The sequence below is a fragment of the Apteryx rowi genome, unplaced genomic scaffold (genome assembly GCF_003343035.1).
Source record: "Apteryx rowi isolate R43461 unplaced genomic scaffold, aptRow1 scaffold_163, whole genome shotgun sequence".
NCBI classification, from domain to species: domain Eukaryota; kingdom Metazoa; phylum Chordata; class Aves; order Apterygiformes; family Apterygidae; genus Apteryx; species Apteryx rowi.
This window is the reverse complement of record NW_020447897.1, coordinates 1,522,815-1,539,420: the sequence shown is the minus strand read 5'-3', so window position 1 is coordinate 1,539,420 and position 16,606 is coordinate 1,522,815. Positions and strand designations below refer to the sequence as shown.

Genomic DNA, 16,606 nt, shown 5'->3' with positions numbered 1-16,606 from the left:
CGGCGCTGCGCCGCGCCCCGCCCCGGCGCCTGGCGGGCCCTCGGCGCCGTCAGTCAGGGAGGCGCCGCCTCTTCCGGGCCTTTCCGGCTGGGCCGCCGCCTCCTCCTCTCTCGCTCGCTCTCTCCCTTTTGTGAGTTATAGCAACCGTTGCCTTGTGAATCAAGCGCCATAGTCACCGTAGTCCTGGCGACTGTTACCCATCAACAACAACCGCTCCTCTCCTGCTCCTCCTCCTCCTCCTGCTGCTCCTCACCCCCATCCTCACCCCCTTCCTCATCATCACCCACAACAACAACAACAACAACAACAGCCACCAGCAGCAACAACAACAGCAGGAACACCACCACAGTCCTCCACAGCCCAGGTGAATATGCTCGTTGGGCGCCCGCCTGCCCTCCCTCCTCTCTCCCTCCCCCCCAACCTCTGCCTCCCCCCCTCCTGGCAGCATCCGGGCTGGGGCTGCTCCACTGGGCTGCACCATTGATCGAGGTGTAGCGAGAGGAGCGCGGGTCTCCCTGCCGGCTGCTTGCTTGCACCCCCCTCTGCTTCCCTCCTCTGCTCTGCTGCCTCCCCCCTCGCCGGCCTGCGCTGTCTGCGGGCGCACTCTGCGGCTGGGCGGCAGAGCGGGGATGGGGGTGTCCGCTGGGCGGGGAGGGGGCCTTGCGGCCGTGCGGAGCGGAGAGCGAGCCGGGTTTGGCCATGGCAGGGGCAGCGGCGCGCTTCTGGGGTCTCCAGGACGATCGCGTGGATGCGGTGGGTATGCGTCTCCCTTGGCCTCTTGTTTACACGAGTGGGGGGATGGAGGGGTTCGGGGGAAGCAGCCTCTGGCCACAGTCTAAGATTACTTGCTTTAAAGCCGGAAAAAAGCGTGGAGGTGGGAGGAAAGAAACAGCTAGGGATGGATTCTGTAGCACACCGAGAAGCCGGGCCGGGGGTTGCAGAGGGAAAGGTTCCTCTTTCACTTATCGGGCCTTGTTCTGATTTGTCATGACTGCTATAGGTGCAGATGTTCGTAAACTTTCTATATCTTTTAACAGCAGTCATGTGCTAGCGATTACTTTTCTGTGCTTTTTGTGGCTAAGTTATTTTTTCTTTTCATCATAATTAATGTCACTGACGATTTTAGGGCAAGCTGTGTTTTCTTTGTATTGTAAAGTGCTTTCCCGTTTATCCAATAATACCCCTGCCTATTCGCACACAGAGTAGCAAGTTTTTTTCTTTTTACTGTCCTTCTGCTGGGGGTTATCTTTTAAATGATGCTTCTGTACTGTCAATGTAGTACAGAACAGTGCATGTGTGCTTGGTGGTTTATACACACAGAGTTCATGTGGAGATGGCTGGGGAGAGTACCCATCTCGGTTGCCTTCAACTCTTCACAGTGAATGAAATCCAAGACATTTCATTGTGATTGCAAGTTTGTGTGCTAAACAGCAGAGGAAAGAAAGAATAGTAGAAAAATTTGCTTTGGGATTTTGTTATTGCTACTGTAATTCAAGAAGATATTTGAGGAGGAAGGGAAAAGGAGAGGCATTTTTTTTCCCCTCTCAATTCGAAATAGAAATCATGTTATTCATAAAGAATTTTTTTTCATTTTTTGAATCCCAAATGCTTGTTTTCTTCATCTTTTTTGTGTTTGCTTAAGATCTAAAGATTTGTGTTGCCAGAGTAAGCAAATCGTATTTTATATACTTAATTATTCTTTTGGACAAAATATATTTTTGATATATCATTATGGCAGTGAAATTCTCTTTTAACATCTTCATACCAGTTGCACTGTCCTCCTCGACATGTTAAATCACCTGTCAGTGTGATTTGAAAGTTTTTTGCTTTTAAAGTGATGACTTATTTATTTCCTTATAGCTTTAATAAAATTATTAAGGAAAAATATATTCAAAATAATGTTTTTGTTGTTTTTAAACCCCAAACCTACAACAGTACATATACTTTTTCTGTATTTACATCGCTAATGCTCTGTATCAAATACAAGGCTTCTCATTGCAATGTCAGCTAGAATTTATTGGTTATCTTGCCTTGGAACTGCCAAAGAATGTAACAGCGTCAATTTTTCCAAGTGCCTCTCAAGTACAAAATATGCTAAATAGTTTGTGCATTGTTGATATTAATATTTCTTGAGCTAAGACATATTGGATTTATCCCTCTTGCTATTTCTTTCTTTCTTTTTTTTTTTTTAATGTATGTTTCACTGGTCAACTATGTAACAGAGAATACATTTTGGGCATTGACCAGAGGTCTCTAGGTCTCTACATTTTCATCTTGTGATTTTTTTCAAGATGAAAACATTGAATGCTAGTTTTCTAGGCACTGCTGTCAAATAAGCTTTAAGGACATTAAGAATTATCAGTGTGAGTATGAAGTCAGATATGTCTGTATGCATTCAGTAGGTTGTAGTACTATATCAGTTATATGGCACATTTGAATCTTAATGTAGTTGATACTAGTTTTATCAGGTAGTTTATTTTGTGATTCGTTGGTTGTGAAATCATTCCTTACATCTGTGTTCTTCGAAAGATAGATATCAGTTCTGCGCCATGCCCTACTTGAGCAGCCCTATTACCGCAGGACAGAGTCCTATTCAGGATGGAATTCCTTCTGGGTATTGAGATCTGTCTTTGAAGAACATGCATCCAGACCCCTGTGAGCAAAGAAAATTGCACAGGCTGTGAGACAAACCTTCTGTTTGCCTCTTTGAGGAGGAGTATGGATGTTTCTTAAAAATTCTAATTAGAAGTACATAGTCTTGTTTAAAAAACAAAGACTTTTTAGTATTATTTAGCTATATTTGCTTAAGGCAGTGGCAACATTTTGGAAAATAATGATATAGCCATATCACCTCTGTTTATTGACACTTATTCTCTGCAATATTTTACTGATCATAGACAAGATCTGCCTTTTGCATTCTGATTCCCTAAAGCCCTTAGCTATCAGAATAGTAGATGTTTGTGATGCTAACCAGTCTCTTGAAAATAAGTGGCTTTGTGATTTTTATTTGGTTGTTTTCATGGTTTGGACTGTGTAGCTAAATAACTATGTTTCAACATATCCTAATGATCCTTTCTGGATTGTATGCTGCATTGTGCTTTTAATCAGCTAACTTACGTTGCGCTAGTGTGGAGAGATCTTTTCAGTGATGGAGTGAAAATAAATGAACTGGGAATCAAAGGTACAATGCTGTTACAGAATTTAAAAACAAGGTGTTTTATCTGACAATTATGTCTGGCTTTGTTAGTACTATCAAATTTCATGTTTTCTACAGCTACGGTAGTTTGTGAATCACAGTACTGTCTTCAGAAATAAATCTTACTGTTTCTTTCTATTTATTAAACTTTACGTTGAAAGGGAAGGATGCTATTGTTTTCTTCTTACTTGAAACATAACCAGGATGCTAATCTTTTATCATTGTAGTTTCTTTTGTTTTTTTAGTTAGTGTTTCTGGTCTTYATGCTTTACTTCTATTTCCCCTTATGAAAAGCTTCCCTCTTGTAATATTCCAAATTAGTTGTTGTTTGTTTTTTTTACCTGGAGTTTGCCCAAAACCTTACTAGCTGCAGATATTGACATGTGGAATATTTAGAAAAGGAATAGACTTTTAAAAATTTAAGACATATGACTTCTAATGTTCTTTTGAAAGATTGTTTTCAGTTGAAATGACAAATCATGAATKTATCTCAAACACAGGGAGAAAAAAACTATTAGTGGTACAGTAATGTTCTTGTTATGGGAGTTCCATTCTTAAATCAGACTCTTTGTCAAATGACCATACTAGAATACCAAAAGAAGTATATTTTTAAATTATTAATTAAACTATTTTTACTAAGAATGAGGAATGAAAAATTTATGAGGCTTTTAAAATGTATAGGGTAATATTTAAGGTTGTGGGTTTTTTGTTAGTCACAAGTTTGACTTTTTTAATATATTTCCAATAAGGATAGTTATGAATGATGGCAATATTTCTCTTGTTCACAGATGCTATGTATACCCATGTTTTGGAAATTTAAGGAATTGTGTATAGTCTGATTTGACTAAATCTAGTTTGTTAGGGACAGATGGCTGATTTAAACAGGTGTCACTTTCATYTCATGTTCATTGTGTTGAGACTTCCAGAGGTTTACAAAAGAGCTGCCTAAAGCAGGTGGCTTTCTCTGCTTTTGTGACTAGCAAAATGTACTTTTATAGGAAATTTTCTCTGTGACTAGATGTGTTTTAATAGTTAACATATTGTATGAAAGCCTGAAATGCTCCATAAAACATATTCATATTTTACTTCTTATATTATTTTCTTATCAAACTTTTAAAGAAGGACCCACAACTATTTGGGCATGAAACTTAGCAGTTTATGGCATGTGTAAATAGCTGAAATCCTAATAACTTTCCTGCTTGAAAGATCAAGAGCAAAAAGTTAGCTGGATGTAACATTTTGTTTCACTTAATTATTGACCTTTGCATTTTTCTAAACATCACATGTTAAGTATTTTTTTTTAATAAAAGTGACCTATTATTAAGAACACAGAATTAGTTTCAGACTTCTGTCTTTTGTATTAGTACATCCCTGTTATTTTTCATTTTATTGTTTAACAGTTACAGTTTGCTCAGCTATAAAAGATTGGCAAAGAAAAAAATGAAATTGAAATTTGATTTCTAAAGCTTCTTAGGCATGTGCCCTTTTGTTATTAGAGGYTCCCTTTTTTCACTTTATGTTTTGTATAACAATAACTGGAGTTTATTCTCAGTTACTTTCCCTCTAGTAGATGCACCAGAGGGTGCTGTGCTATTTGAAATAGAAAAAGAAAAAATACTAAAAATTCTTTCATTCAAATACACTGATAATGTATATAAGGTTTAGAAAAAATCTTGCTGCATTTTTTCTACTTTTTTTTCATGCATTGCCATATAACGAGATGTTATTATATTGGTAATATTATACTAAACGAACATGCAGTAAATTGACTGTTACATTATATATATGCACTCAATATACAATCTCTGTTCGTTGAAACTGAACATACAGTTATCCATAAACTGTGTCTGTACAGCATGTAGTTGACACAGGTTTTACTTACTGAAGTAAATTATTGCTCTTCTGAGAAACTGGATGGATTTGCATAAGAAATTCATGCATTTTATAGTGAGGTTTAATTGTGCGTTAGACAATACTACACACTTGTCTGTTACACACACTTTCATTGGTAAATGTACATTCATGTTTTATTCACCTTTTTATTTATGGTCAAATTCTTTTTTAAAAGTGTATTGCCACATGTGGGTTTTTGCTTTCTCACTGAAACTCCTACTGGATGAAATTGGGATTAAAGTTTACTAGTTTTACTTCTGAATTTCAAAGGAGGCAGAGCTTGCTCTATCAATCATTAGTTCTAAAAGAAACAGTAAAGAAGCAGTATCCTGTCTATATTTATGAGGACACCTGGGTTCCATTTCAAAAATTACGCTGTGGTATATGATACTGGCAGATTAAAATGTTGTCATCTGAACTTCTGTAGTTTAATAATATCGGTTATTTTTCTATACACTGTAAGATTAATAAGGCAATGCTTTTTAGTGTGGGGTTGGATAACATTCAGTGTTATTTCCCTTTGGAAAAGTATGAAAAGGTGCAGGCAAGACTAGGGATAGTATATCTTAAAATGCTTGTTTTTACACATTACTGTTAGTTGTTTTTCCTGCTACAGTGTGGTAAATTATTTGTATTTGATTTGCCATCCTCAGATTTTGTGAACCAAAATGCAGAAATGATGGATGTAGTATATGGTAAGTTGCATTTAGTAAAGRAGCTTAATCTGTTGTAATATAAAATTTAATGAGGCTTGGAAGTTTAAATTCTAGCAATTCAGACTTCCTTTATAAATTCCTAACTTATTTATAACCTTTCTTACCTGTTTAAATTCTTATATGATACCTATAGCAATGCTGTGTGGACATCAAAGATTCTATATTAATCAGAGAATTTGATGGAGTGTACTTATAACATTTTGTGACTTTTATTCATTTATTAACAACTGAAAAAAATCTGGCAGTATTTTTAAAGGTCATTCATCCACCTATGGACTTAGTACATTGAATATACTTCTTTAGTTCTTCTCTGAGTAAATGTGTAATGCATGTAGACATTGTATAATGCATGTAGACTGTACAAGTGATATTGTACTGTTTCTTTAGCTCTTTTTTTTCCTTCTTATTGGAGTCTTATTTGAAATAAGTCTGTAAGCTCTTTAAGGCAAGAACTATGTCTTTGGATACACCATAGACATCATTGTAAGGCTTTGATTTTGTTCAGATTTGGATACTAACACTACAAATAGTAATGAACAACTGAAAGCCACTGTTTATTTACCAAGCAAATAGCTTCCCTTGCCTGTTTTATTACCTCATGCATTTTCTCTTGTGTACCACTTCAAGGGCATTTTCTGTATGCTGAAACTCAGTGCATTTAAGTCAATGATGCAAACATTGCAAAGTAGAAATAGCAATAATCAGATCTTAAAAAAGGTGCATTATGTTACCTTTTGCATGCCATTTAGTCAGTTTATTCTACTTCAGCTAAGGTCTGCTTTTTTCCTCATCTGATTTCTTCTTTTTATATGTTATTAACTATACTTTCTTTATAAAGAAAAAAGTGTAATAAAATTCTGAGGCAGAACTGCTTAAAAATGTAGTCATTAAGTTTATAGATAACCATTATGTTTCTGTGGAGCTAAAATTTAAAAATTTTTTTTAAGCTCAAATCAGCTGGTTCATGTCTGTTGATTTTTCAGGTGATGCATTCTATATTGTTTCCAAAGACCTTTGATCTGATTATCTTTCTAATGTACCTGAATTTGGGGGGAGAAGGGAGAGGAATCTTGCTTAAGTAGCTCCCTTATTCTGAAAATAGTGTTGGATGTTTATAGGCTACCTGAAGGTTTTACTTGCTAGTGGATTAGATGACCATGATTGTGAATTTGAGCTAATGCCTTTTGGTGTAGTTGCACATTTTTCACATAGCATCTACAAAAGCCACTATTTGTCTGTGTCCCATCATCTAAAGAAAATGAGATTTATTTTATTATTACAACTGATACTATTATCTGAATTGTTTCCTCTACATCCTGTGGTAGCATTCTGCACTGCTAACAGCCGAGAGTGCAATCTGCAAGTGCAAATTTTAGATGAGTAGGACTACAGAAAGGTAACTGCTATTTACTAAGGAAGACCAGCTCCATTCCTTATAGATGGGCAGAAGTAACAAATTTGAATTCTGTTGCCATTACCTTGTTTATGATGTCAGGTGAACATCAGGATTTCTATCTTATGTTAAAATGTTATGTCAAAATGTCATGTAAATTTTAGGTTCACGTTTAAAAAATTTTGGGCAGTCTCCATCTAGAGCCCTAACTGCTGTTTTATAGTAGGATCTGTCTTCTGAAGAAAACTTCACTAGAGTCTTTCTACTTTATTGTTCTGTAACTTGACGTAAGCAGGAGAGACAGCTGAGTTACAAACTTACTGAAGGAAGAATGATTCCCACTCAGTGTTCCCAGTTGCTGAAATGTACATTGTGATTCTTCATTAGTAAATGCATGTGGCTGTACACAAATAATTGCCATTCATCTTTTTAATGACAGTTTTTAAATACCACATTTATTCCTGGGATTCAATCTTATTTGCATTGGGTCTCTTGGAGATTTTGGGAAGATACAGGAAAAAAAGGGGGAAAAAAAAAGAGAGAAAAAAGAGAAATTACCAGCCTTGATTAAAAACCCATGCCTGCTTTCAGAAGAGTTTTCTTTGGAAAAAGAATTGTTTTACATCACCACTTTTAAATTAAATTTTCTCAAATTTTCCAATTAAAAACCTACTGATCTGATCATACATATTTTTTGTATCAGGTAAGTAGTAGAATGTTAATCTGTGTTTAACTAAATATCTATAGCTCTACAGAGTATATTACACCCATTTATAAAATCAAGTAAAAATATGATTTATGGAAAGCATTTGGATTACTTCTGCCAAAAATCCTGGTTGTCTTCAAAGTTACATTAGCCTTGGCTAATGAGGGGCAGCTGAACAATCTTCATAACATCTGTCTTATCAAATTAGCTGTTAGGCAGGCGGTCAAATTGACACATTAAGTTTCTTAAGCATGAGGTAGCTTAAGGTCATGTCAGGAGGCAGGTTTCTCTTTAGTAATTGGCTCAGTCCTATTTTAATTGGCCCACTCTCTATTAAACCACTTCAGTTGAATTGCAAGTTGCAAAATAACTTATAAATAATTATTTTATATTCATTTTATTGCTTTTTATCAGGTTTAGTAAATGAAAAAAATATGAAGTCTTTTTAACACCTGAGAGTAGACCTTGTGTAATACATTTCCCTATAACTCTGTAATATTACATTTCCCTATGACTTCTAGAAAAAGTCTTTTCTAAAACTTTCATATTCTTCTGTGAACTAGACCATTCTTTCTGGTGTTTTAGGGAATAAAACATCAGCTTTAGAATGGAGGGATGCAGCATGAAAATATGCATCCGGTTCCTGATCCAGTCCCAGGAAATCTTGCGTCTCACATTTTGGGTTTTGAGGTGAGGCAAGTGTCAATGACCTAAGATGAGGACAGCAACTCTTCATGGTGTAGTGTCATTCCAGCTTTGCAGGTGCCTTCTGGTTGAAGGTCATCTTCAGTTATGCCATTTTACTCCATCTCTCTAAAATTTCTTTTTCCTGTAAGAATAGTCCTGACAGGGTATTTCCAGGAACAATAAYGAGCAGGTAAATCCATACAAGTTTTGCTGTATTTTGTGAAGATGAGAGATGTTTAGTGTCTTCTAAACCTCAGGCTCATTTGCAGAAGGAATTCAGTACATTCTGTGACTGAAGTATCCTTCATTATCAAACTTATGTCAAAACAAGAGAACATTTATTTGCAGTAGACTGAGAATTAGAGTTGGTCCTACCAATGAATAGCATAATTTACCAAGCAAGTACTGATGCTGATTGATGGATCAGACTTTCTCCTTGTATTTTTAATGCTCTGTTTTTTTCTGGTTCAGTTGCACCTGTTCAGTGTGTTTTTCAATACTGTAGCCAAGACTGTTTCAAATCATCCAGGTGGTCAGGTAGCTACACAATACAACTTTATGAGTTTGTGTGGTTTAGGATACTCAGATTACAATTACCATCTTATATCATTACTTTTGTGTGTGTGTGTGTGGGGGGGGTATTCTTATCAAGATTAAACTTTCAGATATTAACATTTTTAACTTCCATGGTCCTTATATGCACCACTGAGTCGAGGTTGCTGTCTTTAACAGGACTTGATGGTGTTCATTATCTTCACTGCTTTCTCCTCCTTTTAGTATGTATTTCTGTTGTATCCTTATTGACATCCAAAGGAAATGACATTTCTTGCCTTAAGAGGAGATCTAGCTATAGCATCGTGACTTCAGTGCAGTGACCAACCTTCTTGACCTTATGAAGATTGTGAAAATATATTGTTTATGTGGSCTGAGTCACAAGGCCACATATCACATGTATCAGTCTGTGTGATATCACAAACATACTTCGGACAACTAAGATGAAGGGGAGTTTCAGGATGAGTTTGCATGTGGAAAACTGCCACTTAAGGGCTCCCACTGCTTGATTTCAGAATGGCTTATTGGTTTACATGGTTGGGGCCTGGAACAACTCAGTGCTGTAAGTCTCAGCAGCCCTTAATGGGTTTTATCCTCAGCACAGTCATGGATTTGGGATACACAAAAGTTCTAGTCCCGGCAGAGTCATGCTGCTGGTTACGTGCTATGATCCAAGGATGGTAACTGCTCCAGTCCCAGCTGAATTGCTCAAGTGCCAAATGAAGCTAAACATCTACAGGTTGGCCATCTGTAACGTACTCAAATGAGTTCAAGTTGGAACCAGCAGTTTATTTTTTTTTCTGTAATGAAAATAACCAGATGCTTAGAATAAAGTTTATAATAGAGGGAAAGGCATAATTTCCAAGATGGAAAATGGATGAATCTGGCAGATAGGAAATTGAAAGTTACTTTTTGCTTGCCTTTAGTGAAGGAAGGTATATACAAAAAAAGCTTTGATCAGAAGTGCTGAAGTACTTGTCCTGAAGTATGTTGTATAGGAAGGCGTAGATCCTTTAAAAATGGCTTGAAGATGTGATTGGTGGTTAATAATGGAGGTTGATAGGTTGATTGATAATATATTTAATCTTTGCTGTGCTTCTGACTTCCCAACAATCTGCTCTTGTCTGCTAATGCTTGAATTTTCATTTTAAAAACATATTTCTTCTACATTAAATACTTGGTGTATTTCATATTTTGTGTACTTATTTAAAAACTTTTTCTATACTCCAGCTATAGCAGTTAACTGACTAGGACAGGAACTGTTAAGTTTATCATGAAACAAAAAGAACTGTAGATGCTGTTTGCTTGTCTGGTTTTTTTGGAAATACATTTCTTTCTTGAAGAGTGAAAGAAATCTACAGCAATAATTTCATTGGAATAAGAATCATGTAGCAGGGCATTTTTTCTTAATCAGGGTGGTCCAGACTTGCCAGTTGGAGCTACCCGTCATCATAAATAATGCAAGTGCTGTAATACTGAGAGTTTTCACATCATTGGCTTGTTATAATTCCATTCCTTTACGAAGTGTATTGTATCCTAAGATGTTCTCAGATAGTCTCAGTTTGTTAACCATACTTCATACGGTCTTAGGAAGTGCATTCCTTCTTACAATGAAGGTGCACCACACTTCTCTTATGAGCCCCTGAGACCAAAGGGGAAGTCTGGAGTGATGAAGACTTACCTTTGGTGGAGGAGGATCAGGTTAGGGAACACTTAAACAAGCTGGACATACACAAGTCTATGGGCCCTGGTGGGATGCACCCACAAGTGTTGAGAGAGCTGGCCAGTGTCACTGCAAAGCCACTCTTGATTCTCTTTGAAAGGCCACAGTGTTTAGGAGAGATTCCAGAGGATTTGATAAAAGCAAATATCACTTCTTTCCTCAAAAAGGGCAAGGAGGAGGATTCAGGGAATTACAGGCCAGTCAGCCTCACCACAGTCTCTGGGAAGATGATGAAGGAAATAATCCTTTCCACACATGTGAAGGACAGGAAGATGATTGGGGACAGTCAGCCTGGATTTATGAAGGGGAAATCATGCTTAAAAAAACTGATAGCCTTCTGTGAAGAGATGACTGGCTGGATGGATGAAGGGGATGTCGTTAATCTTGACTTTTGCAAGGCTTTCAGCACTGTCTCCCATAACATCGTCATAGATAAGCTGAGAAAGTATGGGCTAGAGAAATGGTCAGTGAGGTGGACTGGAAACTGTCTGAACTGCTGGACTGAGAGGGTTATGATCAGCCTCACGAAGTCCAGCTGGAGGCCAGTGACTCGTAGTGTCCCCCAGGGGTTGATGCTGGGTCCAGTACTGTTTAACCTCTTCATTAATGACCAGGATGAGGGGACTGAGTGCACCCTTACTCAGCAAGTTTGCAGATGATACAGAACTGTGGCTGTGCTGCCATTCACCTGTGGAGGGACCTTGAGAGGTGAAATGGGCCAACAGGAATCTTCTGAAGTTCACCAAAGGAAAGTGCCAAGTCCTGCGCTTGGGGAGGAATAACCCCGTGCACCAGTACAGGCTGGGGGCCGACTGGCTGGAAACCAGTTTGGTGGAGAAGACCGTGGGAGTCCTGGCGGACACCAAGTTGACCATGAGGCAGCAGTGTGCCCTTGCAGCAAAGGCGGCCAGCGGTGTGCTGGGCTGCATTAGGCAGAGCGTGGCCGGCAGGTGGAGGGAGGCGATCCTTCCCCTCCGCTCCGCACTGGTGAGACCCATCTGGAGTGCTGGGCTTGCCTGGACAAGAGAGTCGTGGACATACTGGAGCAAGTCCMGCAACGGGCCACGAAGATGATGTAGGTGCTGGAACGTCTGTCATCGGAGGAGAAGCTGAGAGAGCTGTGTCTGTTTAGGCTGGAGAAGAGGAGGCTCAGGAGGGATCTTATCAGTGCTTTTAAATAGCTGATGGGGGGGAAGTAAAGTAAAGAAGGTGGAGCCAGGCTCTTCTCCATGGTTGCCAGTGACAGGACAAGAGGCAGTGGGCACAGCCTGAAACACAAGGATCTCCACCTGAAGAAAGGAGAACTTTTCTTTTTCTTGTGTGTGTGGTTGAACACTGGAACAGGTTGCCTAGAGGGGTCATGGAGTCACCTAGATATTGCTCCAGTTATCCTCCTCTCCTGTCAGTACAGGAAAGACTGATAAACTGGAATGAGTTCAGCAGAGGGCCACCAAGACAGTTGTGGCCTGGAGTACACACTCCTGTGAAGAGATGCTGAGGAACTTGGGCTTGTTCAGTCTGGAGAACAGCAGCAGTCTCCCACTCCCCCTAATACGTACAAGGAGATCCTCAAGAAGATGGAGCCAGGCTCCTCACAGCAGTGGGTGGTGGGAGGATGAGAGACGGTGGTCATAAATTCAAACAAGAAAGTCTCAGACTAGAGCCATAAATTCAAATGAGGGAGGCTCAGACTGGATTCAGCGAGAAACCTTTTCCCTGCAGGAACAGTCTAGCAGTTGATCAGGGGCCCAGAAAGATTATGCTGTCTCCATCCTTGAAACTTTTTGAGCCCCAAATGTATACAGTCCTGAGCAATTTGGTTGGACTGCACAGCTGACCCTGCTTTGGGAAGAAGGTTGGACTAGAGATCACCTGATCTCCCTGCTAGCCTGAACTATGATCCTACCTGTGATTCTTGCTGTACAGCAGAACTTCCTAGACTGTGATCCAGTTTGTCATGTTTTTTTCTTGTTGCCTAGTTTCATTCCTTAGGACTGTAGCTGAAACTTAACCTCTTAAGGGAGAAGAGGAAGGGTAGTGTCTAGAGTTAACAACACAAAGTAATTGTTTTCAGATTGGGTTGACATAGACTGGATGCACAAGAAAATATCTTCCTATTGTGTTCCTTCTTCCTGCAGTACATTACTATGGTTATGTTATTTTGGTTCAGAGATTTTATATTCTGAACTTCACAAGCTTAGGTCCGGGCATAGACTGGATTCTGTGCATTTATTAACTGTAAAATATTTTATAAAGAAACCTCTCAAGAATTTTCACCTGAACCCTGCAGAGGTGAAAACAGCAACAGAGAAAACTATGCAACAGGAGGGGAAGAAATGTGTTAGGACTCTTCAGGAGAAGTTAGCCATTAACAAAGGGATTAAAAAAAGAAAAAGAAAAAAGAAAGACCTGGAATGAGTACCTTGCAAAATAAAAACCCAATTTTTGATTTATATGGGCTTTTATTTGTATTTATTTTTCAGGGTCTTAACTTGCAGTTCTTAATCCTTTTGTTGCAGTGGAAGGGGACTGCAATAGGAGAAAAATGGCAAAGTTATAAATTTTAAGTGAAATTATTTAAAATATATAAAAAATGTATAACTTTCTTAGTTTATTGAGTCCGGATCAGGGGCTGTTGATAAAATAATCTATATTTGGCTAACTGCTGGGTGATTTGTAAGTCATATTTAACAAGTGAAATGGCCAGAAATCTGGAGTTTTTTCTGTGATGAAGGCACCTAATGCATTTAATTATATTTGGGTGTATTTCTGTAAACGTCAGTAATAACTGGGATGTGTCCAAAAAAGGATGTGGGAAACAAAGGTGATCATTGCTGCATGTTTTGTAAAGAGGTGTTTGTTTAGGAAAAAAATTTTTGCTGTACTATCTAGGTGCAAGTACAAAATGAGTAGCAATGATGGAGGTGGAAAATAGTAGTCTGAGGATGTATGTATGCCAGTAACTCTATTAATGGTGAAATCAGAAAGATATTTTCTGAATCATTGCCTCTGTGGATGGAAGTGTTTCTATTGATATATTATTTTGGCTGGGGTTTGACTGTTGTGGAGGAAGTCTTACTCAGATGCTGAAGTCCACAGCAAAATTAATGTACCTCTCAGGTTCAAAACTGCTTGAGGGATAAGCAAAGACATATTCTACATATTGCTAATTGTGATAACTATAGTTATAATAAACAAGGCAGTATTAGGAACTAATCCCTTTATTTAAATAAAGATGTTTCATTCCTAGTTGAATCTAATTAAATGATTAAGGCATAAAGAAGTTAATACCTTATTCAGAACCTGCATTTTGGTTGTATTTATAAGTTGTTAAACTTGCTTCCCTCAAATTCAAGAAGTTCGGTGGAAAGGGTTATAAGATTTCCATAACTTGCCTGTGGTGCATTTTCTGCTTGGAAAAGATGCTTTTCCAGTTGAACCAAATAACTGAATGCACAGGGAATCTTGAAATGTCCTAAAGGACCTAACAGCGTAACATTGACAGAGCATTTTTTCATGGGCCTCTATTCTGTGCTTCTGTCTTTGAGTATCCTGCCAAGTGATGCTAAATATCTTCCTTTTACAAGCCAGGCCCTGATTAAAATGTATACCAAAAAAATTAAAGTGGTAGAAGTCTTATTGAACAAAACAAAGAGCTTCATTAAGAAAAGTTATTTTAATAACCTTTAGCAAACCTGGAAAATTATATTCATAATATTCAGCATTGATGTTGTGTGTGTAATAGTTTAGATTTTGATGGTCCCATACTAAAAATGGGACAGCTAATGCTATCTATTTAATATTGTTATTTTACTGTTACTTGGCAATTCTGAAAAGCAAATGAAACAATGGGATATATGTATTTTTTAATGTTGCTTTTGTTACTGGCAGTATATTAAGTTATTAAGCCTTTCTATGTCCTTTATTGAGTTTTAGGTCTAAAATTTAAATTTACTTTCTGCTGTTCATCCCCTATACTTTTAATGCATATCCTCACAGAATGTTATGTTTGAATTGTTTTCTGATTCCTTATATGTGCATGAGGATAGAGTCTAATAAAATAGAAATTTTATTAAACAATTATAAAAATCAGTTAACATTACCTTTTATTAAACCTTCTTTTAAAAGTAGTAGTATTTAAATTATCTAAACATTAGGCTCAAGTTTTTTGTCCGATTACATGAAAATTTTTGCTTAGAACGTAACTTTATAAGCCAGAAAAAAAACCCAAAATCTTATTTTGGATCTATTGTGTATTTCTGGATATTCCATTTGTATTATAAATGCAATTATTGTAAACGTAGAAATTTGTTACTGTTGTTCACTATTCTAACAGTTCTAGCTTGATTCATCACATTCTTTTCTTATTTGGAATTAATGGGATTTCCCTTAGTAATTTTTTCAATTCTGTGTCTTGATATGTTATTCACTATTCATTACTTCATGGTTTTAGGCTGTGCTTACTATTAGCTCTGGCTGTGGTTCTGCTTTAGGAAAAAAAGTGATGGTAGATGATTTCTAGTATAAAATACGTAAACTAGAAATTTCTGTTTAAAGCAAACCATGGAATTTGTTGTTTAGTATTTTTTACTTGTGATATTTTTCTTATAAGAACAGTTACACAATTTTCACTTTTATATTTTTACATGTTTAGTAGAGTCAATTAAGTTAAGAGTGCAGAGAACTTCCTCTGAGAGAAGGGCAGTGACGAATACAGAGGATTTAATTACTTTAGAATATTGTTTATAAGTATATGTCTATAACCTAAAAACAAACAAGTTGAAGTGGTTGTTTTTTAAGGCATACATGGAACAAAAATAAAAACATTGGCATCTGTCCAAGAAATACAAGCTGAGGCTTTTTCAAATCATTGTCTTTTAAGGTGTGAGTACTGTTAGGTTGGAAAAGCAGAACAGGTGAGTGCATGGTTTAGGAACGGAATGTCTGTTACTGCAGGGTGACTAAAAGCCAGTATGGTGTTTTTTCTGAGTAGGCGTATTTCTGTGTATATGAATTCTTATATACTTGTATATTCAAGTTATTTCATAAAATACTGAGTCACCACAGTCAATCATTATTTTTGAAACATTTATAGGAATAATAGTGCTTTGTGAATAAATATGTGCTTTTGAAAGCTGGTGTATTGGGAAAAAAACATATAAGAAAGCAAACAAGGTTAAAATGGATATCTTAATGCTGTCCAGTGTGTTACTGAATTTGAGGCATGTTTGGTAAAATATTATTCTTACTGTAAGAGTAATTCTTTGTCACTGCTTCTAACATAATAAATCTCTTGTGTATTGCCTGTAGAATTGCTCTCCTTGGATTTGCTCTTGAGTATATAAAAAAGGAAAGAACATGATAAACATGGTGAAATGTTAGTTACCTCTTGCACTTAGATGACAGGTGGCATGGATACTTTTATCTTCAGAAACATCAGTCTTCAAGGTTTTTTTCATATTTTTTTCCTAACTCAGAGTGAGATTGTTTGAAGTGCTTTAGAGCTAACTTTAATATAGTACTAGGAAAATCATAATTTAATTTTACAGTTACTATACTTTAAGTATGTGGGTACAAGATAAAATGATAGATTTTTAAAGAGATATTTGAAATTCAGATAATGAAGGAAGGTAAAGGATATCTTTGGAACGTAAAGCAGTATTGAAAAATTGGAGTAGCCTTTTTAGAATGTTACCCAAATTTTACAAATTCTTTGTGAGTACGTGTTTGAAAAACACAT

The 16,606-nt window shown here is 37.2% G+C and overlaps 1 protein-coding gene across 2 annotated transcripts in view; it reads left to right on the top strand.

The window, feature by feature from the left end:
* The first annotated feature begins 148 nt into the window (after positions 1-148).
* RFX3 (regulatory factor X3) overlaps positions 149-16,606 on the top strand; it is a 129,127-nt gene continuing 112,669 nt past the window's right edge. Inside the window, exon 1 of one of the 2 annotated variants that reach the window (XM_026059987.1) lies at positions 149-364. The gene's annotated coding sequence lies outside the window, so the exon portion shown is untranslated. The remainder of the gene's footprint in view (positions 365-16,606) is intronic. The other variant, XM_026059985.1, reaches the window with a different exon arrangement.